This window comes from Amblyomma maculatum, chromosome 9 (assembly GCF_055883805.1).
Source record: "Amblyomma maculatum isolate TAMU_Amacu chromosome 9, ASM5588380v1, whole genome shotgun sequence".
Taxonomy (NCBI): Eukaryota; Metazoa; Arthropoda; class Arachnida; order Ixodida; family Ixodidae; genus Amblyomma; species Amblyomma maculatum.
This window is the reverse complement of record NC_139352.1, coordinates 32,808,580-32,834,032: the sequence shown is the minus strand read 5'-3', so window position 1 is coordinate 32,834,032 and position 25,453 is coordinate 32,808,580. Positions and strand designations below refer to the sequence as shown.

The window sequence follows — 25,453 nt, the reverse complement described above, 5'->3', positions numbered from 1 at the left end:
TAGTAGCTTGAAAAAATAATTCTGTATATGCGTTGTGTCTCCAAAATTTGTGATCTTAAACTGGATAACTCAAACATTTCAAGATCTTAAATAAACTCATTTTCCACAAATTAATTCTTTATTGTCACTTCAGTTGAAGTCATAGCAGGCTGGGCTTGGCCGGGCCCGGGCCTAATGCCTGAGTACAGGGCTGAGCCAGGCTCAGGCCCTTTCAGTGTTGGGCTGAGCTTGGATCTGTAGCATAGAACCCCGGCAATGCATACCACTAGTCTGTATTCTATAAAATACCAGTAGTTGCATTGTACAATAATTTGTGCACAATATACATATTTAATAAGGGAGTAATTACTCATTGACATCCACCCAAACGCAGCCATACGGCTACAAAGGAAAGCTATACAGCTTTTTCAGAAACTTCGTAGTTAAAGAAAAATTCGTCCTGGCCCGGGAATCGAACCTGGCACCACCGCCACTCCGGGGCAGTCGCTCTACCGACTAAGCTAACCAGGACGATTAGCAAATCAGATGGTAGGACGAGAGTGAATTGATCTATAACTCGAAGTGGAATGATCTATAGCTCGAATGTATCACGAATTTATCAATTATACATTGTTATGAAGAACAATATTTAAGTTGTAGTTGCGCAGTAACATTTCATGGCACGCTAAGAGTATGTGCAATTATATACAAATATTAACTTATGTGAGATTTTCACTGTATGATACCTATACGATACTATGGTTATTAAGAAGCTGCCGCGAACTAAGCATCTCAACTTTCAGTCCTCTTGCTTAGTTGCTCAAACCCAGTTCTGTTCCATGCATCATGCAGATTTGGAACCCCCTTCCTGGCTGGGCTCTTGGTCGGATGCCTTTGAAAGAATTTCTACGTTAAATTTGTAGCAGGTATGTCTTTTACTCTCCATATCCTTGTGCTTCTTTATAGGATCTCATGTGCTGGTTATTAGTATCATTTGTTTCTGCATTTCTTTACCTGCCATAGCCTCATGCAGGGCTGTAATATGTGAATATGAATGAGGCAAATAAACGAAGCAGGGCATAATATACAGGTGCTGAGGAAGAAAGAAATACTATCAGCTGACTGCAATTATTGTGATTGTTTAAATACATGAGAAAATATATCTAGGGTGTGAGAAACTGAGACCTGCAATGCATACAGCGCATTGCACAATTAGAGGCGCGATGTAGAATGCTTCTCCCAGCTAAACCGTGGAATCCTCGCAGTTAAAATTTTGCACAGAAAGGGCATATTGTCGCTAGTATTTTTTAATACGAAATTTGTTTGGGGTACTTGCCTGAATAGATCAAAAGAAGTCAAATGTTCCCATCTTATGCGGCGGCGACGACGCCAGACGAGTCGCTGCCCCAGCGATGGTACTGGTGGCGCCACCTCATGCTGCTACAACTCTGTAGCAGGAAAAGAGGGGGTGAACGTTTCTGGCAGAAGGCTTGAGTTGTTATAAGCAGCATGAGGTGGCGCCACCAGTACCATCGCTGGGGCAGTGGCTTGTCTGGCGTCGTCGCCGCCGCATAAGATGGGAACATCTGACTTTTTTTGATCGAATCAGGAAAGTACCCCAAACAAATTTGGTATTAGAGGGGGCATGAAACGGCTAGAAAGGTCACTGACAAACGTTTTAAATGTGTAGAACAAATGCTTCCGAGCATTCGTTCAAAGTAAAACTCATCGGAAAAAATCTAGCGATTTATTATTAATTTTTAAAAACAGCGTTTTTTGAAATTCGCGGGCTGCGCCATTTCCGCATGGCGGCGAGATTTGGGACTATTCTGCAGTGATTACCTACGTCGCCAGTCACAGAGTGACTGTCCACGACAGGCTGCCATTGGCTGCAGCCGCAACGCCCTCTACATCACTGACACACTTCCCGTAGCTGCGAAAGTCGTCTGCTCGAGTGCTGCAATGCATGCGTGAACCCGAGCTTGGCGCTTCGGTTCGCGGTGTTAACCGAAAAGGTGGTGGCGTCTGACTGAAAGTGCGCGTCACTGCAGGAGTGCGAAAAGAGCTCTAGCTGGTCCGGTTTAGCACCGTACCGATTAAATAGGCAGCATCAACCTTTATGTACCGACCGACGGCGCAGCAGCGTACTGTAGTCCCTTCTCGTCTTTGCCGCATCGACCATTTGTGCGGCGTGTTAATAATTAAATGAAACGTGCGTCAAAAAAAAGTGTACCCTCAGCTTCATCGCGAAAGTACACAAATTCGCACTGCTTAAGTGCAGCCCCCGATGCCGCCAGGCGCGGGCGCTGCGGCCGACGGCACTCTGGTCGTGCGCTGCTCCCTGCTCGTTGCTAGGCCTTGTTTCTTTTGCGTCGCAGCCATGGCGGACGGCATTTTAGAATCGTCCGCTTCGCTGCGTCTCTAGTGTAGTCGCTCGCGTGCTCTTGTGCACGATTCTTGCGTGTATCTTCGGAAAACAGTGACAACCTGCGCTGCCGAACTGCATGTGGCGAGCTGCTTTGCCCATGTTTTGCGCCGTTGTTTCTGGATCGGCCGATGCGTACACATGAGATAAAACACGCGTGCACGTTACGCATTGGCACTTCCTAAACTATGTGCGTCCGACTGAAAGTGCACGTCGGCGCAGCAGTGCGAAAAGAGCACGCAGGTCCGATTCAACACCGTACCGATTAAAAAGGCAGCATCAACCTTCGTGTAAATGAAATGTGCGTCAAAAAAGGTCTGTCCTCAGCTTCATCGCGAAAGTACACAAATTCGCACCGCTTATGTGCAGCACCGGATGTCGCTAGGTTACCGCAGAGATGCCGTCTGCGGGCGCTGCGACCAACGGCACTCCAATCGTGCGCTGCTCCCTGGTCGTCGCTAGGCCTTATTTGCGTCGAAGCCACGGCGGACGGCGTTTTGGAATCACCTGCTTCGCTGCATCTCTAGCGTAGCCGCTCGCATGCTCATGTGCGCGATTCTTGCGTGTCGGTGCGAAAATCAGTGACAACCTGCGCTGCCGAACTGAATGTGCCGAGTTGCTTTGCTGATGTTTTGTGCCATCGATTGTAGCTCGGACGATGCGTACACTGAGGTAAACACGTGTGCACGTTGCGCATTAATTGGCACTTCCTAAACGAAGTGCGAAACGTCAAAAAAAAAAAACACTACACTATCCTTTTTGTTAATCTCAATTTTAAGATTCGCGGACAAATAATTCGTGATCACCTGTCATCCGATATCCAAACTGTAGCGATCATCAGTCCGTGCTCTCGTCGGTGATACGTACGCGTATAGATTCCATTCGTTATGAACAAGAGATGCCTCTCGCCGGCCATAATGAAAGCAGCTCTGGACTAAAAGCGACGACGACATATGTTTGCACACGGGCAACTCGCAAGCTCGATCGTCTGCCAGCATCCATGCAGAGTCGATGCTATCGCGTCAACTCCGCGAGGGGTCACCGGCCGCCGTTGGTCAAACCGCAGAAGACGGTACCAAAGAGACTGACCCAGGCAGCGCGAGAGAAGAAAGCGGTCTTGTAGAAAGCCGTGCTCGGCAGGAGTGCACGCTAATGTGCGCTGAATGGGACAGGAATATGAAGGAAAGTGCTCCCTCCGCGGCGGCCGCCGGTATCTGTGGACTCCCACCTGCAGGTATGCGCTCACGAACGACCTGAGTCGTTCGGGCTGCTGTCGCACACAATTCCGAGAGGTCAAGAAACTGAAGACACCGGCGGCCGAGGAAGACGGCAGACAAGGTTGAAAGCTATGCAAATGCAGACGGGACGGGAAAGGCAGAGACCGTGAATGCATGGGCGGCGCTCGGGGGAAAACAGGCGCGACGACCGGAAATCTGAGAACCGAGCGTCACCCGATGACGCTTCGTGGGCGGGGCTAGCGGGGTGGAGTTCCCGAGCTGTTTTCTTCGTTTTTTTTTTTTTGGTGTCTCGGAGTGTTGAGTTGAGGGGAGCGAGGATTAGCGCCATTTTTAATCGCCGATATCTCTGGTGTTAATGAAGCTAGCTAAAAAATTCTTGCAGTGAATTGACCTGTGAGGGAGTACCTATCTCTCGACCAATTTGCTTTACCCCGTTTTAGGCATTGCATGACCCCTTTAAAAAATACTAGCAACAAAATACCATTTCTGTGCAAAATTTGAACTGCGAGGATTCCGTGGTTTAGCTGGGAGAAGCATTCTACATCGTGCCTCTAATTGTGCAACACGCTATATGTGATGGTAACATATTCAAAATTTATTTGTTTGCATATTTATATGAGAAAATTCAAACAGCGCAATGCCTTGATGCCTTGATGCCGAGGGTCAATGATGAAATTAAAATCTGACTGATTGGGCCCTTAGCACCGCTCAAGCAGAACAGCAAGGAGAGCTTTATACACACACAAAAATATTTTAACTACACAACGTTAATGTTTGCAATGTGCAACTTACAAGTTTAAATCATCATTGCATTCTTGCTGCCGAGACAAAAAAAGTGATATAGTGCAGTGCAACAAAACACACAAATCAAACCCATATGTAAAAGCTACCGTATTTACTCGATTCTAAGCACGACCTATTTCCAGTCTCAGTGCCGAAAACGTGCGTGTGTGTGTGAGGCGGATTCGAAAGTTATAAACCCCTTCATACCCCCCGTTTTTGTCGCAATAGCTTGACAAGGCAGGCACAATGAATAAAATATCGTTTGGCAAACAAACTTGGCAAACGTGATAACAGTTCACTTCAAATCAAGTTGTACCAGCCCCCTTCAATATGATTCCGGCCTCCCTTGCCGCTGTCAAAGATCTGACACTGGAGAAAGCAATGTGGGCCTGTGATTCATTTGAAACTTATCTAGCTCCACTGAATGCCTGCTGATTCCAGACACATGTTACAACACGCTGGTAGAGATATTGGGGTCTCTTTCGGGTGGCTTTTGGCATTCTATGCCGCCAGCTGTTGTGTAGTGTCTGCATGTAGCACCACAAGAAGCCGGAGATCGTGCTGGGGACGGCGCATTCTCTCATGACTCCTATGGCCCGGGCTTGACGTTAGTGAGCAAGTGCGCCGGCAGGCTTGTCTGCGTGCCTCGCAAGCAAACTTTTTTCCAAAATATTTAGCAAATTTGGGAGAGGGCTGAGATTTGCAAAAATACGATAATAGTCAACCTAGAAAATAAAAAATTACCGACCTGTGGAGCCAAAAAGCAGGGGGGCGCTAATGCGTTAGGCACTCGACAGAAAAAAACAAAAATCCTCATGTGTTCTCCAGAAAGCAAGTTTTCGTACATTTACATAAAACAAAGAGGGAGGAAAACTGCTGCATTAAGTCGACCAGCTCGATGCAACAGAGCAGAAGATTTGGAGTAGGAGTTTGCCATTTGAGTGGCTGGATATTATAGTTTGTACTGTTTCTTGGTTCCTAGGCTTGAACTCGTATCACGTTTGTTTTTTAGAAAAAAATTCTTCAGATTGGCTTTCAGTTGTATGAGTGTCACTTGAGAATTAGCTCGATACTATGTAGTGGTGGGTGAGTCGGTTATACATTGTTAAGCAAAGAACTGTGTGATACAAATGTGGAGCTGAAGAACACTTTAAATGGTTCGTCCCAAAGTAGGAGGACATAGTGCCGTATTTCGATACATGTCCTGCCCATGCCCATTTTTTCTTAATTTCCACTAGAATGTCAGTAACTTGAGTTATTTCTCTGACCCACTCTGCACGCTTCCTATCTCTTAATGTTACCCCTACAATTTTTCGTTCCATAGCCCTCCGAGTTGTCCTCAACTTAAGTAGAACCCTGTTGGTTAGCCTCCACGTTTCAGCCCCATAGGTGAGTACAGGTAAGATGCAAATGTTGTATACTTTCCTCTTGAGCGATACCGGTAAGCTGCTAGTCATAATCTGCGAGTGCTTGTCAAATGCGCTCCATCCTAATCTTATTCTTCTTGTTATTTCCTTTTGATGGTCCGGATCTGCGGTTACTACCTGTCCTAAGTAGACATATTCGCCTACTACTTCTAGTACTTCGCTACCTAATGTAAACTGCCATTCCTTCCCGAGGCTGTTGAACATTTCCTTAGTCTTCTGCGTATTGATTTTCAAGCCAACCTTTCTACTTTTCCTGTCTAGGTCATCAATCATTATTTGCAGTTCATCCCCCGAGTTGCTTAGCAAGGCAATCTCATCAGCAAATCGCAGATTATTGAGGTATTCTCCATCTACCCTTATCCCTAACTGCTCCCATTCCAAGTCTGAATACTTCCTCTAAGCAAGCTGTGAATAGTACTGGGGAGATTGTGTCTCCTTGCCTAACACCTTTCTTTATGTGAATTTTGTTACTTTCTTTATGCAGAACTGTGGTTGCTGTGCAGCCACTATACTGGGTGTCCCAGCTAACTTTAACCAAGGGATACAAAATAATACATTTGGGGTAGGTCAGTGAAACCAATTGCATTCAACTGCCAGCCTCCTTGCGCACTACAGGCAATTTTTTGTTTTACAATTACTTAATTAGCTAAATATGTTAATTTTTCTAATTTAATAAATATTGGCTTTAGACTAAACATGTGAATTGGAAACTTGTAGAGCACCTTCAGAAACCCCTGTTCCGTTAGTTGCGGTGAAGAAAGTCTCACGTGTATTTTTTTTCTAGGCTCAAAAGAAAGCCCACGAAATACAAACAATACCACGTGACTAGTGCATTTGTGCGCCGCGATTGTGGTGCTATCAGTCGTGGTTTGAGTGAACGAAATTAGCGGCGGACGTGTCTCGGCCCCGTTAAAGCGGCAGGCCAATATGCCTGCAATGGCTTCTTCGCCCGCGTCAGACAGCCGGCCCACGTGACGGTGCAAGTAGCGGCGAGAGCGGCGAGCGGACACCACGGAGATTCTAATAAGGCCTGCTTCTCTCCCATCAGCAATCGTCACGACAAACGGATGAGCGATAAGGTATCAGCCACTGAATCTGCGCATACAGGGGTAAAGGGGCGAGATGGCATCATGTGACTCGACTAAAATTAGCGCTGCACCTTCATTTGCCGGTTCTTTATCGTCATCCGCCTGTCGTGATGTAGGCTGCTGCGGTGCTTAGGCCTGGTCAAGATCGCGGTGGCGACGGGCGAGCTCGAGCTCGCTCTAACCATCGCCAACATTTCTGCCTGCCACTGCAACGGGACAATCGGGTCACGGCCGCAGCTGATTTCGTTCGCTCAAACCACAACTGAGAGCACCACAATCGCGGCGCTCAAATGCGCTAGTGACGTATTATTTGTATTTCGCGGGCTTTCTTTTGAGCCCGGAAAAAAGATACACGTGAGACTTTCTTTATCGCAAATAATGGAATGGGGGTTTCTGAAGGTGCTCTACAACTTTCCAATTCACATTTCTGGTTTAAGCTTAATGTTTATTAAATTAGAAAAATTAACATAATTAGAGCCAATTAACTAATTGCAAAACAAAAAATTGCCTGTAGTGGGCAAGGAGGCTGGTAGTTGTATGCAACTGATTTCACTGACCTACCTCAAATATAATATTTTGTAACCCTTGGTTCAAGTTAGCTGGGACACCCGGTATATATCTTCCAGCACTTTCACGTATGGCTCGTCTACCCCCTGATTTCGCAATGCCTGCATCACCGGCGAGGTTTCAACTGAGTCAAATGCTTTTTCGTAATAATGAATGCTATGTATAAGGGCTGGTTATATTCCGAGCATTTTCCTATCACCTGATTGATGGTATGGATATGATCGATAGTAGAGTACCGTTTCCGAAAACCTGCTTGATCTTTTGCTTGGTTGCAGTCTAAGGTTGTCCTGATTCTATTAGCGATTACCTTAGTAAATACCTTATACGTAACAGACAATAAGCTGATTGGTCTGTAATTTTTAAGGTCCTTAGAGTCCCCTTTCTTATGAATGAGGTTTCTTATGAGTGGGGTGTCTAACAGAGGTTTTTGTGGAATTGTACATCGTAAGCCTTGTATACATGAGCTCGATGCAAGCGGGTCAGGTCCCTACGTGACCCACTTGCATCGAGCTCATGTATACAAGGCTTATGGAGCCGGTTGTCAAACTGAGCCAGCCCGACCCGTCCGGGTTTGCCTGAGCTCGTTTCTGTCGGGCAAAGATTGCTGCTACACCATGCGTCGAGCAAGTGAACCAGGCGCAGGCAGGAGAGGAGGAAAGCTCAGACGAACAGCTCACGGTCCCGTCCCCGACCAGCAAGGAGGCAAGAGAGGATTCACCTTGCCGACGCGTCAGCATATACATGCCCCTCGCCTATCGGGTAGGGTTGAGCCAACCCACCCCCTGCAATCGGGCTGGCGGGACCCGACTCGACGGTCGTTTAGCTCGACCCCCTAGCGTATATATGAGCCCGATAGCTGGTTTTCAGCCCTACAGGCCTCCCCTACCCGACTTTGTCGGTCTCATGCAAACCCCTCTATAGAGATTTATTTCCACAAGGCATTCCTAAGGTTGAAAAATATGCTGGACTAGTGAGGTGAATCGCTGTCCTGTTGCTAGAACAAGATGTAACTTATTATTACAAGCTATTGAAACAAATTCTTGAGCCATAGATTTATAACCATAACTGCAGTCATTAACATGTGAGCAGAATAAAAATCACTAGTTTTATCTGCATAGAGGATTATTTATAGAGTGCATAATATGGGCACAGTACTGGCATTAGTGTAGAAAAGAAATAACATAGGATTCGTCGAGAACCCTTGCAGTACACCATATTTTATGCATTCTAATTTAGATTTAGCACTGTTGACAACAGCACACTGGGAGCATTCTGAGAGAGAACTCAGCAGTGTGAGGAAAGTGCCTCTTAATAGTATGGGCGATTATTACTCAGCGTAGTGTCTTATGGAATCACGCACTTTGCTGAGGTTTAAGAGTATGCACAGTGTGTAGACCCAATTTTTCGAGTTCTGAATGAGTGTTTCTTCAAGAGTAAGTAAAGCAGATTCAGTTGGCTTACGTTTCTGAGGTCTGTACTGGCTGCTACATAAGTATCTAAAGATGACTAGTGATTCTACGTACGCAACACCAAGAGCGATATACAACATGGAGATGGTGGTGGAGCTAGAGAAAACTACATTGCAATGCCATATATTAACAGCCATCTGGGATCGAGACAGTCGTGGCAGAGCCCCATTTTATCGACATGCATGTGTCGTTATCCCTGTTGCTGCAGCAGTCAGGGTTCCCTCTACCCGTTCCACAGGCAGTGACGGAATCGTTGATCTTGGAGGCTGAGGCAGAAGATGCTTGGGCAAAAGCCAGTACTCTCTGCGTACTAATCCTCGCTTGGAAGTCGTGCCCTTACGGGCTTGACAAGCTGGCCCATAACTTGAATAGGGTGGTGTGTAAGCAGGGTGTGCGACTTGTCTTTTCGGCCCCCCTGCAAGCAATCCCAACTCTGTAAGCACATTGCGGATGGTCAACGCAGTGTTGCCTGTACGACCAACGAATAACACAAGTATGTATGTACATTGTGCTACAAGTGTGGTGTGCCAGTTTCCGCTGCAATGCGGCAGAGTTTACGTTGGCCAGAGGGGCCAATGTACAAATGATAGGCTGCGACCACACTACCGGTCTCTGAAACCTGACAGTGGTGCCAGTCTTTCAAAACACTGTCGGGAATGTGATAGTAGCTACTCCTTGCAGAATAAGGCCATCAGTATCGGAAAGGAAAAAACAAGACTCGAAAAGGAGATTTTGGAAGCGGCACTTTCGCATAGACCTCGGCTAGACACGTGTGTAGGTGAGAGTCATCTGTGGCTTTTTAGATTAAGAGACCCGCTTTTTGATCAACCTCAAGTGATATGATTTTCCAAGCTTTATTCGTGGTTATTTCGTTTCGCTTTCACGCGAGGCATTTTTACTTCTTTTTATTTTTTTGCTTTTCGGGACGCGCACCTTGCTTTTTGCTGTTATAGGTGCTTCCAATAAATCTCAGTTGCTAGTTCGCTCGTTCTGTTCATTTCTCGCCTCCGTCGTGTTTGAAGTCGGAGTTCCTATCCCCCTCAATATGTCCGGCCAACTGGCCCAGAGCTTCCCTTTGTTGACTCTTAAAAGCAGTAGGTAATGATTTTGACTCACCCTTAGAGAGTGTTTGGCTATTTCTGGTATCTTTTATTTTTTTAAACACACCTGTGTAATACCGTATTTACACGATTGTAAGTCGACCTGTTTTTTCAAATTTCAAAATCTGAAGTTGGGGGTAGACTTAGAATCGTATGCATTGCCAATAAAAGTATGAAAAACAATATATCACGGACGCTACGGCGGGATTACAAGTTAGTGTTTACTATACGACTGTAGGCGTTGCATTCAGCAATTCCGCGCGCTACTATAACAGGTTCTTTCATTTTTCTTTAACTTTCATTCCACACGTATAAATCCCTTCTATTGTAACGTACGCAGCACTCATGGGAGTGTCGATAGTTGATGGAAGGGCCACTGTTCCAATAAGCGGAGGCTGCGGCGGCTCTTCCAGGAGTGTCGATGGTTGACGAAAGAGCCGGCTGATCGCGTGGTGTTGAATGAATTAGGCATCATTCTTTGTTCTTTGGTTCTTCGTGTTTCTGAAATCATTGCCAGCCACAGGCTGCATCGTCATGAGTTCTCTTGCTCCGAAAAGCATGCAGCGCTTTTTCACAGCTGCTTTCAACAGGGTGGTGATTATTTATGCAGAAGAAACTAACAATTCCGTGGCGGGCCGAAAATTCGACGTATCTGAACGAGTGGCGTGGAAGTGGCAACGGCAGCGAGGCAAGATTTGCAGCTGCGATGCTATGCGAAGAGGTTTCAGCGGGCCGAAGTCAGGACGTTTTCCGGAGCTGGAGACCAAGCTTGCAGCCTATGTTATTGAGATACTCATCTGACTATGCATTTGACACCTACTTGGGATCCCATTGATTCCAGTTGTTCAGTTCAGTTCAGTCGTTCAGTCGTATCTGACTCTTCGTGACCCTATGGACCATGTCACGGCACGCTTTCCGGTCTCTCACTATCTTCCTAACATCACATAACTTCATCTGCAGTGCCTCGAGGATGCCATCTAACCATCGCATTCGCTGCCTACCCCTTCTCCAGCGACTCCTCTCTTCTCATCAGATGACCAAAGTAGCTGAGCTTTCACTTTGGAATTTGACCCTCCAATGAGCAGTCGGGGTTTATGGTCGACAGTATCGACAGATTTGATCTTCTGGCAGTCCAAGGAACTCTCAAGATTCCAGTTGTAGACATGCATAAAAATAAATTTGAAAAGGCTAAGTGCACATTTTCTCATTTTTGGGAACTTTATTCTTTTCACAAGGGATCAAGTTTGGTTTTTTATTTAGGTAGTCATAGTCATAGCATTAGAAGCTATAGCAGCGTGATGGCAAGTGATCAATGTGCTACCAGTCACTCGTGCTCTCTTCATAGCATCAGTAATATCTCATGGCCTTTTTTAAGGGGTTGGAGACAACAAAAGTTTTGTTTTATGCATTTTCGCCTCAAATGACCGTATTTTTCCCTGCAGTATGTATGATGTGCACTTGGGGATTTATAATACGTCGAATAATTTATTCCATATTTTTCTCGGTGATATTCATTCCGTATTCCGAGCACTGAGCTGTGCTTGTAACTTAGAAGGAACTTCGAGCGCAAAGTAACCCTCCACAATTGCACTGGTGAGGTCGACTGGACCTCAGGGTTTCCATAACTGTGAATACATACAGCAACAATGTGTTACTTAGCTCATGTTGAAAATCGCATGGGCGAGGTCTGTCTGCCAGATTCCAGGAGATATCAGTGGAGTTCCGGTATATAGTGACTGAGGGTTATAGTTAGTAATAGATAATCATAGTCAGTGATGAGATAGAAAGAGAGAGCTCTCTTTTCTTCCTCTCTACGCTCTCTCATTAGAGAATGAGAGGCAGAGTAGAAAAGAGAGACGGAGTCTTTGTCTTTATATTCTTGAGGAATCTGGCATTCCAACGATCACAGCAGGGCAGCCAAGAGGCTTTTGCCTTGATGCACATAAGGTGTCTTAAGTGCTCCCCTAAAATTTTTGTTTGGCAGGAAACTCAAATTGCTTTCTACTAGCTTCTACTAAATAATATTTTTGCATTTGCACCGGTTGTGCCCTCACTCACTGATGCTGTCCGGTAACTCTGTAAGCAGCACTGATGAATATTGAAAATCGGGCTCTAAAACAATTTTGATGACCGGGTCATTTACGCAGTGCGTATAGGTAGCTTGGTGCTGAAGCCACAGAGGCTGCCATGTTGACATACAAGTAGCACAGTGAAATACGCCTTATGCATTTCTAATCGTTGCATTGCACCCTGCAGCTTCCTGCATAACTGACGCTGCGTGCTGTATTGCAGTGTGATGCCTGTCGCTTCTAGTTGCCCGTATTTTGGAATATCATGTGCAGCTCCTTCGGTCAAAAAGGCATCGCGGCATTCTGGAATTCAGAAAAATGTGCCCGAAAAAGTACATTATTTTATAGTATAAGTTTGTTGCCACTGCTGTTAGAACTTACGCCCTCTGCATGACAGCCAGGCACGGAACTCATAGGCCACGGAGGGTGAATCGTACCAAGCGTATAGAGGGGCACCTAGTGAACGCATTACGGTCGTATGGCTTACTGTCGTGTGTTAGGCATGTTTACTGATATTAGCGCATTAACAATAGTTTAATAAATGAGTGATTTAAACAGCAAAAGTAAAATGCTGCGCAATAGACAGACGGTATTAAGAGCGTTGTCGCTCCTACTCTTGAGGCAAAGCTAGACGTCTTCCCAATTTTAATATTTCCCCGATGTGACCAGTAGTTGACTTTAGATTGCTTTACCTATAAGTGTTTTCTTTTTGTATGTCATAATATTTTGGACTTCACTACTTTTTGTAGGTAAAACCGCGGTGAAGTGGACGGCCCCCTTTGAATGAACAGCAGCTGCCCAATCCTTTGATGGTGCCAAGAACGTCAGTCGGCAAGATGCTATGCCCCTCTTCTCCAGCCCCTTCCTCCCAAGTGGGAAGGCAACTTGAAGCAGCATAAAGACTGCATCGTGGACGACGGCGTTCCTATAGAGTGCTCTCTTATCACAAAGAAAAGACCCGGTGTGTAGGGGCCACCTTTTGCCATAAAGCTTAGCTCCTGGTGGTTCGAACCAAGGTTACTAATGAAGTGCTTAGGAGTCAACTGTTAGAGGCCAGGTTAAAAAGGGGGTGAATTTTTCTTATGTAAACAGTAGGTTGGTTAGCGTTCGGCCTTTGTGCAAATCATGTCTGCCAAAGATAGTACAGTATCTTTTCTTGCTTCTCCGGATAACATCTTGCTAATATTGCCCAATAGTGTTGCCCTTGATATGTGGAAAGAGAGGCGCGACTCAAGTAAAACATACGTCGACACACTCATTTCACGCACAAGTATTGGGGCTGCGCATGCTCAGCTATGTCCCAATCTGGAGCAGCGTCTGAAGAGCGCTTGCTCCAATGCTGAGTGTAAGTACCGAAAGTTAAAAGGCAGAGCTAAGAACAATTTCTTGACGAATGTGTGCACGCTCACTTTTCCTCTGGAGCCAGGGTCTGAGCCTCCACCGGGCACGGAGATGGAATGCATGGAAAAACAACTTGAGAGCACAAAAGAAGAACTTGAGGGCACAAAAGAAGAGAACAAAAAACTGAAGGAATCTGTGCTGCAGCTTGAGACCCTTGTCCATGACCTGGAAGAAGAATGCTCAAGACTGAATAACAAGGTTGGTGTCCTGATGCGGATGTTGCAATTGCTGGGCTGTGCGGTGGCACCATAAAAATGAAGAATTGAAGGAATAAGGCAAGGTCTTTCTTTGCTCTGGAAAAATTGGACACAGTGTTTGCAAATGCTTCCTTCCCGGGTGGGCTTGGTGCGGAATGTACGTGCCGGAAGTGAAATGTGCGCTCACTGTTTTGCTGTGCTGTTTGAAACTGATGCACCACCGAACTGCTTCATAAAAATAGCTGAGAACGCAACTGGCGTGCAGTGTCGTGTTTTTGCAAAGTGGGTGCTGACTTTTGGTGGCTCTCCTGTTGCCAGTTTTCTTTTGGCCGTATCCCTACAGATTGTGTCACAAGGCACTGATTCATTGGAGTGTATATTCATAAACCCTATATAACTGCCTCGAAATTAGAGACCAAGGAAAGGCTGTATCGTTTTGGACAGCTTGTGCCATGACCACATCCATCTGGTCACTCAAAAGTTTTCACAGTACCGCATTCCTTTTGGTCGCGCTGCCAGGAACTGCAGGTACGCACTGAAGTCCAACATTGAAACAGCAGGCAATGTGCCACGACTAGGTCTCTTCGGTGTCTGAGATAATCTCGAGTACCTTCATGGAAATATTGTTTAAGCGAGTTGTGAAAAAAGTTTGCCAGCGCTAAGTTTAGCCCATCAATAGGCATGAGCTAGAGCCTTGTGTGCTGCCTTGTCGAGCAGCGTTAAGCGTGGCCCACACGAAGCATTTTACCAGGCGATTTGTCGGGCTCGACGGCAGCGGAGTGTTTTTTTTGCGGCTGGAGACATTTTTCCCAAATTGTCGGGTTCTGGTGAAACAGAAAAAGTTGCCTGCGCCGCGCTGGCACCGGAGAAGGGCAGAGGCAAGGTGCCAGTGAGAGCCGAAGTGGGCGTCACATGATTCTAGATGGAGCCACGCTGGCAATGATTACAAGAACACCTCAAAGAAGGAGCAAGCTTGGAAGGCCCTAGCTGCTGCCTCGGAGAAAGTGGTATGTATTCCCCTGTAGTCATTTGCTCTTGTTGTGCATGTGACAGCTTAAAGAATGTGCATTTGTTGACTTCGCCATAACTGTCGCGTTCTTGTGCAGCATTCTTCCCCTACGACCACAACTATTCTTTGTGATTAGTTGATTCTGGCTGGTAGCGGCAGCACTCGTATGCCCAATACCAGTGTGCTTCGAGGCATGAATTATTCAAGTAGCAGGTATAGCGTGCTCGCCTGGCAGCAACTGTAAGGTCTAATGTTAATATGTTCACATTGCTCTCAGTGTGACAAGATAGCCGTTCATGAAAAATTGTCGCCGTTTTTATACCGGCAGTTGAAAATACTGTAGTGTATTGCACTCTTTTCCTGCTCCCATTTATTGATGCCTCCATTGACTGTCATGTATAAATAAATCTTTCTCCTATAATGCAGGTAATCATGACGAGATGAAAGACCCCCCGGGACACTTGTGAAAAAAAAAAGACGCAGCCACCCCACGTAGCGGAGCTGGTGCTGAAGCAGTTGCCGCCATAAGATGGCTCTTTTATAGACTGATGTCTTTCCTACAACACAGTCTCGAATACCCAGAGTACGTAGAGTGGTTATTTTGTCTTGCTTTGCACCATTTATGCAGCTCTGAAATTGCTTATTTTTCAGGAGCCCGTCTATTGAGTGTTCTTTAATAATTCAGTACAAGGAGTGTTCGCAAACTATAATGAAGCAGCAAAACCAGCTCCAACCAGTTCTGCAAAGTTGTTTGTGTTGTCATTTTATTAGTGTGCTGGTGGGCGAGAGGCATTTTAGGTCCGCGATTTGTTTTTGTATCGTCTGAAATGCCAACAGGTGTCAAATCAGGTTAGTATGCTAGCGAATGAACAGGCTTTGCACAAATGAAAGAATAGCAAAAAATATGCACAGAAATGTATCTTTATTCACACACATATATTGATCACTATTATCATTGTGAGGTGACATAATACAAATATGTTTTATTTAGCAATATACAATTGTATAGTGCATACACATCACCTTCGAAAAAGTACATGTTTGTTGGAAATAAGAGATAAGTAGCAGCGCAGATATCAAAGATTTTATTACAGCACAAAAGTACAAATAAGTAACACAAGCATGAAACATGCCAGTTACACTGCCAACTCTTCCGAATTTTCCTTAAAATGTATGAATTTTTACCAGTCTTGCGAATTTACGAATCTTGCATGAAATTTTACAGAAAATGTTTTATTTGTGAGAAAGAAAAGTGTGGACATCTATTAACACTATTATGGTACCTTTCGCGGCCCCGAGAGAGCAACACATTTGTGATATCATCATCAGCAGCTGTAAATGTTGTGGCTTTTGTCGTCTACCACGGGGAGACAAATCCATATTCAAAACTCGATACTTCCTGCTGCGGCTTCCACAAACCTTTGTTCACGTGTTTGGACGACTTGGGTGTTTGATCTGCGGCCTGTGGTCGCTTTCGGCACAGTGCGACTCTGGTGTTTTAGCAGTAGCGGTTTCGTGGTGCAGTGGCGTGCTCAAAACCGCAGACAGTACTTCCAAGTCTTAAATTTGTACACATCAGAATTTCTATGCTTCGTGCCATTTAAGGAGAGAAGTTCGGCTTTTGCATCATGTGTGCCTGTGATGTTATTTCACATTGTGTCAAGTCCAACATCAAGCTCCACATCGCTTCGAAAAGCACCAAGGATACGTGTGAGCCGCGTAAAGTCAAGCCTGACAAGTTTTGTACGCAGTGATAGTGACCTCGGTGTGATTCGTGCAGAATGCCCTTTCACGCGTTTTTAGGTGGACACAACATCCTGCTAAGTCTCGGTGATCATGCTGGACCCCTTTTAGCAGGCAGTCAACATTGCAAAAATAAATGGACACAATGGAGTTTTCGCTCATTACTCTACAGGACACGGATTTCGCTTGTGAGTGAGTGAGCAAGCTGTTTGCTAAAGGTAAATTCTTGGAAACTGGAAAAAAAGTGCTACCCCCCCCCCCCCGGTCCCGAAGGTTTTACGAATTTTTAAATCTTCAGGTTGGCAGGTATGCATTGCAAATCCACGCAGTAAAGCACGGTGTATTCTGGACCGCTGCGCACACATGTTGCATTTTGAAAGGGGTATTAATGCAAAAATGACATATTTGGCGTTACTCTATGGAACCTAATGCTGCAGCTGTCATGGCCTCGATATTCTATTTTATGCAGGGCAAGTGGAAACGTGACACCACTGGAATCTGTCGTCGAAATGACAGCGGACTGTTCTGCAGAAATGCTGCTTGAAGGCATATACGATAAGAGTAACAGAAGGATCCGCAGTAGATGAAGAACAGGCAGACATTTTACTGAACACTGATACAGGCAGAAGCACGACCGGACTGTGTAGCTGGATCAACACTGAGCGGCACAGGTGGGGGTTGTTCCCGGTGTACCACTCAAAAAGAAACGGACTGAAATGGCGTTTGAAAAAAAAGTCAAATGGCCAGGAATCCAATTCCGCAGTTTTGTAATAGCAAAAAACTGTGGCAGTGTCTAAAACACCGTCGTACGCAAATGAAAATGGAGTTGCTGCAGCTGGCAGCGAAGTATGAATGTACACAGCAAATAAAGGATTTCACCTATTTTGTACAGAATTTTGTTCTTTTGTCGAGTGCACAGATGCTTAGCTGTTCGTTTGGCTGGTGTATCTCTAAGAGATCCCACTGCTAGGGGACTTGTCTTCCTGCCAAAAAAACAGCATATGAGGCGCGTGCGTCCCGTGCCAATATCGGGCTGTTCCTGGCATACGTAGGCTTCAGGGCAAATGTGGCTGTGTCTGCTTCAGTGTCAGCTCTCCATGCATCATCGATGGTATGTCCAGATGTCTTCATGATCACCATATCAGGTAGGGCAGCAAAGGGTGCTCCCGCGCTCATCAATGCATAGAAAATTGTGCAGGGCACACGCAGCCTTGATTATTCCTTCGGCTTAAGCTTCATCGGCCCTCGGAAGATCCGAAATCGTGCCCTCATAATCCCAAAGGCGTTCTCCACACGTCTTTTATAAAGTAATTTCATTGAAATGGTTATATATATAATGAACCAAGTATTTTCGGAGTTCAAATCATCTTAAGCCAGGTAATTAAGCCTAAAAAGTATATCATGCATAGGGTTTTTCTTTTGTGTGTGGTAGCTCTTGTTTAAAAGCAAAGAAACCAAGTATTGGCTAAGCGAAAAATTTAATCAGTAATCCAACTAGGAATAGCTGATGCTCACTAAAAATCATTATTGAGGAAAATATACGTCTGTAGAGTGTATTACTACCGTTTTGTATAAAACATACCTCATTTGTTAGCAGAAAACTTCATTGTGCTCAATAGCTAGCTCAAATATAATTTTCTGTAATTTAACTTGCCTTAATAAAGTTCTGTTTTGTAAAATCAACTTTATTTGATGTAAAAGAAGTAAATATACAAATAATTTTATTTTAAGTGAAACGTTCGAGCCGCATTTGCGTCGTGCGAAAGTAAATTTAGATGGCGTGGTATCGTACAAAACAGATATGCCAGACGAACAGTGCTGCACAGACCTGCCGTGCACGACTGAGCCGACAGTTGAGCATCCGCTTCTCTCTCGAACCAGGATATGGCTTCATGAATGCAGTCCGAAGTTGAAAGGCTTCGCCGACGGACATGGCAGTGTTGTCTGCGAGCCTAGCAGCTGGTTTGGTTGTGGCATATCAAATAATCCTGCATTTAGCCTCTTACCCATTGGCAATCGTTTTAACATCCCGCCAACACATGCGTCTCGGGGCATCGACATCGATTAGCCGAAACAAGCACCTGCTGTCGGCTATCGCCATCAAAATGACAGAAAAAGTGCCCTGCAAGAAGACTGGCATAGTTGTACTACATGCAGAACAATGGAGCAGCATATTCACCTGAAAATCGACCTAGGGGTGGCACCACCGTTGCTCCGATAGTGGGGATCGGCAGCCGGCGGTGCTCGCAGAAACGCACGCGGCGTATGTCTGCTTCCAAGTTTGTGGTGTGTTTGTTGGTGATGAAAATGTGCCTTATGCAATGCATTAGCGATTTACTGTTTAGAGTGTTCCAATATTGCAGAAAAAATCCGTGGATTTCGCCAATGCAGCAGCAAGAAAAAATTAAAAAATGCACGGATTTTAGGAAAGCAAGGCATGCAACCACCCATCTTTTAGATTAACTGGCATTGTTTTGCATGCTTTTTGCGTTGTACGGCGCTCACAGGCCTGATACTTGGGCCTGTTATGTACAGGTTAGCCATGCAGGCGGTGAAATTAAAGGTGCAAGCATGGTTAGAAAGTAACAAGATACTCGGAGAACTTCAGAACGGCCGGTTTAGAAATGGTAGGCGCTTAGATGATAGCATGTTCGTGCTTACCCAATGCATCGAAATGTCTAGAGTGGAAAATAGACTTTTGTATTTGGCCTTCCTGGACATAAACGGGGCGCACGACAACGTAAGCAGGGAACTCCTGTGGAACATATTAAAAGAAGAAGGTATCGGTTATGAGATTATAGAGTTCCTACAGGAAATATACCGTGATAACAAAGTAGAAATTACGTGGGAAGGGATAAGAAGTACGGAAGATGTCAAAGTATGCAAAGGATTAAGACAAGGCTGTCCTCTATCACCGCTGCTGTTCATGCTTTATATGATAAACCTGGAACGGAGGATACAAGACAGTAACCTATGTTTTAACCTGTCATATATATTATGTGGAAAGGCGGTAGAGCAGCGCCTCCCCGGTTTGATGTATGCAGACAATATTGTGCTGCTAGCTGACAGTCTGGAAGAATAGCAAACTCTACAGGGTCTTGAATATTTGGGGGCTGGGATTTAAAAAATTCCTATGCAAAATCTACTGCCCCATTCGAGCTGAAATAACATTCTCAAAGTAGCAAAATATAGTCTACGTTATCTGATAAGTGATTCAGCATCGGTACTTGCCTAGATTTCCCGAAATCAAGAAAAAACTACTCTCTGTGGCGTGCACAATTCTCGCAGAAGAAAGTCGAAAAGCTATTTTGACATGATACGTCATCTGTCGAGCATTGAGAAAAGCTCCATCCCGGCCGTTGGCGCGCTTGCCTCGCTGCCCCCCCCCCCAGATCCCCAGGTGGTCGAAATTACTCCGTAGCCCTCCACTATGGCCCCCCTTTCTCTCTATCCACTTTCACTCCCACCTTCATCCCTTCCCTTACGGCGCGGTTCAGGTGTCCACAGAGCTAGTGTGACAGATACTGCGCCTTTCCCTTCCTATGAACCAACCAACCAACCATGGACATTAAAAGCCTCGTCAGGCGAAAAGGAAAGGTGTACGTGTGCTGTGGAATGTCATCACAGGTTGGAGACCCCTGGGTGGTCCAAATTAACCTGGAGACCCATAACTACGGCACCTCTTTCACTCCCACTTTTGTCTTCTACCTTGCAGCGCGGTTTACATACAGCGACGTAACTTCGAGCTTTTAAGTGCGGTGCGCCTTTCCTTCAATTTGTTTCCATCTGGCGACGGCGAAGCAGTGTGATGTTGATGCGGAAGCATTACTTCACACGGTTGAACCTTGTCACGAATCTTTTCCGACATCTGAACTTGAGGGTGTCCTTTGCGAAACAGCATACAAAGTCTGCTGCCTATTGCCAACATCACCCTGGTGGACGTTGTGAACCTTTGTGGAAATGACCTTTGATATTTGGGCTCACCTTTGACGTACACGCCTCCACGCGGATTTCCCAGTTTAACCAAGGATAAACCACGACTTTTTAACAGGTCTTTGGCAGCTGGTTCCAGTAGGGATGGCTGGTAACGCGCTCGGAAGACGCTGTACCTGGTTCCGAAAGCTGCATCCGGCCAAGTATGGGCAGGACTTATTCAGTGTTCGGCATACACTTCACAATGCCTCTTGATCGGCATAGAATCCGCCAAGCGGTAAGAGAGCAAGGGTTTGTTGTCGTTCGCTTTGAATGTCCAACAGACATGTCCATTCGAAAAATGAAGCCCTAGCTGATGACGTTATCTTCAGGTAACTCATGTATCAACATAATGGCGCCAGACACTGAAAAGCACTGAAGATGCTTGCTCACACTAGCAGAAAACCGCTTACTTTGGACTCATTTGCAGGGTCAGTACGTGTGTGATTTATTTCCGTTCCGTTAATATGATCAGCACGTGGCCTGTCAGAAAAGGAGTTCGCGCTCGGTGTTAACTTCATTCTTATCTGACCTTTCTGCTCTAAAACCTAGTCCACTACTATGCTATCGCCACAACCGATCACCCCACATAGCTAAGCTTGGCCAAATTTGACGTGGCTTGTAGAGGTAACGAGTCCTGCACTGGAAAAAACCTCGCATTCCTTTGCCCTCGCATTTCCAAATCGAGCGCTGCGGGCTACAGTCCGCAAGGGGCGGACGGCTCAATGTTTATGCGAAAACCTTAATGGTGCGCGAAACCGATTGCGGTTTTCTTTCAATTTTCTTATTTCAATTCGTCTAAACAATTCGTTAATTCGTTATATAACACTTAATTTATTAAAACCGAAATAATACTGAGCAGTCAGAAAAAATAACCTTCGCAATTAGCTTGGTAAATATTGTAGAAGTGTAAGCAGGTAGCGGCGGCCGGTATGCCACGCTGCGTCGCCATCGGTGGTCGCCAGCATTTGAGGCTCAAGCTGGGGATGCCAGTTCATTTTCCACCACTCGGCTCCAGATGCGTTTTGCCGCCTGTCCACTTTTATATTGGCGGAGTTTTTGGTGTAAAACGGTCCCGGCTGCATTAGACAGGACGAGCCAGCATCGCCCAGGCCGCATCTTAGAATAACACCGGTGCCAAAGGTAGCCGCCATCTTCAGTGGCGCCAGTGATCAGAATGTTGAGGACTGGCTGTCGTCCTACGAATGCCAAGCAGAAAAAAATTACGGGACTGTCATGAAATTTGAGGCAAGAAAGCTGCAATGTTACTTGAATTTATCCTCGATGTTTACTTTGGTGTATTTATTCTGAGCCCAGGCAATACACACCCGAAGAAATTATTTTTCTGAAGGCTGTCCAGGAGGACAGGAAGAGTCATTTTGACCAAAGTTGGAATAAATCCAGATAGGGGTCCCATGCCAAAGGTGGGGGTAGATAGGGAACTTAGGCAAAATCTGCCAAAAAACATGCACTCGGAATATAACAGACAGGAGGAAAAAATGAGTCGAAGCATTAGAAACTAGATTAGGCGAAATTTCAGAACATGAGGTGGCCTATGTAGATGCTGCGGGAGGTGGTGGCGATTTGGCGGTGGCAACGGTCGTCAGCGGCCGGGGCCATCCCGTGACAGCTGCTACTTTGCGAGGGCGGAGCAAAGAAGTAGCCGAGGCGATCGTATTAGCTTGCTTCGGAACGGAAGCAAACTTTGTCATCAGTGACAGCAAAACGGCCAAACAAAATTTTAGCAAGGGAAGGATCTAGCCCTTAGCGGCCAGCATGCTAGGCCAAAGAAAGTTGGATAGAAAAATTCAGATAATTTGGACTCCGGCGCACGAAGCCGTCCTAAGCGATGTGGCGGCCCGCAAGCTGGCTCGAGATCTCTACCGCCGAGCTGCTGCAGGGCCCCTCGATGACGGAGAAAGCAGTGAGTGCATGCTAGACTATGGGGAGATCACGCAGCATATAGATTGGATTGTAACCGCCAGACCCGAATTTAAACAACAGACAAGCATTCGCGTGGAGGCGACTCCAAACTTATACGTATCCGCGCCCCGTTATGGCGAACAGTATGTTCCCCGAGGCCAGGAGCTATAAGTGTAATCTTTGTGTACCGAGAGGGACGCTCGACCACAACGAGAGAATGCCCGTACTATCCCGGGAGGACACATCATATTGGCAGTAGAGACACCTCGGATATCTGGGAGACCCTGCTGCACAGCCCGGACCCTGAGCTCCAGCTCCTGCTCGTCCAGCTGGCTGAAGAGGTTGCTGGGAGACTGGGACCAAAGACCTCCCAGCCTGCATTGAGGTGGCGGTACCCGCCTCTAGACCAGTGTGTAGATAACCTTATCAGTTGGACATTAATGTTCATGCTATCTATCTGGAGGGTGGCAGTGGATAGACCATTCTAGAAGATGTATGCTGAGGGGTTTGAATACGACGCCGGCATTTTCGATGAGGGCCATCGACACTGTCATCGCTGTAGAAAAAGGCGATGCTGGAAGCGTTAATAATAATAATAATCGTTAAAAAAATTGATATTTAACTGACGCCTACGACTTGTTGTTGTTGTGGCTGTAGGAAGAAGGAAAAGAAAATGCACGGCCCTGCTACTGGCTCTGTAGCTGAGCCACCTCCGTTGCCTCGTGCGGACAGAAGAAAAAATGGAGAAGAAAGGAAAAAGAAGAGGGGGAGAAAGACGCGCGCCGCAACAGCCGTCGACCACCACCGAAGCAGTGGCGGGTGCAATGACGGCCTACAACAGATAAAAATTCGGTGGCTGGCTAGCCCCTGCCACAAGCACTGACCTACCGTCCCAGCCCCGTAGGGCCAGGAACTGCCACCCATCAAAACCTAGGGTATACCGCAACAGTCTCTTTATGAGGCTACTATACCAAGGTGCGCTAAAGCTTCGAGTTAACCAGCTTTCTAGCCCATGACGACAACAAAAAAATAAAGAAAAGATTTCAGTTGAAGCGCTGCGATTAGCACTAAATCGTTTTCAGTCGGACACATGAACGACTTCAAACCATTGCGGAGAAAGTGGCCTGTCGGGAGCTGTTTAAAGTTTACGTCAGATGGGTCTTGAATGACTTGTGGAAGAAGGCCAGGTCGAGACGGCAAGGCAAGGGATGCCGTGTCTGGCGTTTATTCCGATGGACAACCGAGGCGCGTGCCACCAGTGGCGCCGCGGGAAGATGAAGATGATGATGGTATGTACACGTGAAAAAGATCATTGGAAGGCTCACACAATTTCCCCGGGGGGTCGGAAGCGGCCAGCCTGGCCGCTCTTAAGTAACTGCTGCATTGCGGCGCACAAATGGCTTCAACCGAGACACATGAACCATTTCAGTGCCACGGTGACGTTGATCGCCTAGGGCATGAATAGGTGTCACATTTGTAGTTCACTGGGGACGTTTGGGCGATGACCGTGTATGGACCAAGGTAGCGGTGATGAAATTTATCACTAAGGCCAGGGGTGCGGAGAGGTGCGTAAAGTCGTACTTCGTCACCAGGACGGAAGGAGACCACGATGAGTAGAATCGTAGCGACTCTTGCGATCTTCCCGGCAGGCTTCGGTGTTGAGGTGAGCAAGGTAACGGTATCTGGACACACGGGATACGAACTGGGCAGGTACTGATGTGGAGGAACAGTAGGACATAGAGAAGAATGAACTGTCGAGAATTGTGGTGGGAGGGCAGCCATAAAGGAGGAAAAATGGAGAGTAACTGGTAGTTCGCTGTACTACTGTATTATAGGCGAATGTGACGAATGGTGTCCCAATTTGGATCATCTAGTGTGATGTACATTGCTAGCTCGATTGCTTACTCGATGCGATCTGTTCGTGTTTGGCGAAAGAAATATGAACGGGGGGATGCCTACATCCCCGCTATCTAAGCGATAGTGCATGTCGATGTGAAATATAGCCAGACGATTTCTCGACGTCAACAGAACGGGTGAAACCATAACCGAGTCGAGGAATCCTCTGGCATATCATTTTGGGCCACGTCTTTCCCTGAAAGGGATGAGTGTGCTGGGACAAGTTCACGCGGGGCTGGCGAGGTTGGCGATTGGTGGAGTGGAGGAGGGATAGAGTTGCAGGAAAGACGATTGGCGAATTTTTGGCGAAGTTATGAATGGGAAATTTAGTGCCGCTGAAAATATTTTTTGCCGAAGTGGAGGTATGGCTGCCTCGCCTTCTCGGCCTCTTTACACGATTTGATGGGAACGAAGCGCGCACCGAATGGCCGTCCTCGAAATATGCGAGCGAAAAAGCATGGTGATCGGGGTATTCGGCTGCGTCCACTTAGACTGCTGTCCGATCTGTCAAGTATTTTTTGTGCAGTGACTTCACCCTGTCCTCGCGGCGAGCCAGATGAAGCTCTGGATGCATTCATACTTTTTAGAGAGAGGACGTACGATGATATAACGTGGATACGGGGCCCAAGCTGGGCCTTGTCGGTAAAGGTAGCTTCGAAGCTTATTTTTTGCCTGTTGAGTATGGGCCGAACGCTTTTGCTGAGAGGTGAGATGAACTTCCCTTTGCTTCGACACCGCATTATAGACTCATCGCATTATAGTGCTGGCGACTTCATCCATGTGTTCTTTGTGGGTATCTACCGGTGGAGCATCCAAATTCAGATTGATTCATCGACAGACCTTCTAACAACTGTACTGCGGCATTTGGCGTGTGCTTCGGTATCCTGTGTAGTTCATGAAATTTTGTTCTTAAACCAATTCAATGAACCTAACGGTGTCGCTCACGTCGAACTGTGAATCTGAGGCATCGCGCCTCCCCAGACACTGGGCTGCATGCCGCGCGGTTTTGTCCGGCTTTCGTTTTTCGCGCAGCTCGGTGGCGTCAGGCAAAAAGAACCTCTTCCTGCATTCCCCGGAAAACAGTTCGGCCTCCTTCGTTACACTCGCAAAACGCCACATGGAAAGCGCAAATTCTGGTATAAAATTACCGTGCAAGTCGTTCTCGAC

The 25,453-nt window shown here is 46.3% G+C and overlaps 1 long non-coding RNA gene across 3 annotated transcripts in view; it reads left to right on the top strand.

Moving 5' to 3' along the window:
• Positions 1-17,404, top strand: part of LOC146178789 (uncharacterized) — a 29,582-nt gene extending 12,178 nt beyond the window's left edge. Inside the window, exons 2-6 of one of the 3 annotated variants that reach the window (XR_014700649.1) lie at positions 832-905; positions 5,750-5,824; positions 12,895-14,750; positions 15,179-15,335; positions 16,965-17,404. This is a non-coding gene — a long non-coding RNA (uncharacterized LOC146178789). The remainder of the gene's footprint in view (positions 1-831; positions 906-5,749; positions 5,825-12,894; positions 14,751-15,178; positions 15,336-16,964) is intronic. The other 2 variants (XR_014700648.1, XR_014700647.1) reach the window with 2 other exon arrangements.
• The last annotated feature ends 8,049 nt before the right edge of the window (positions 17,405-25,453 follow it).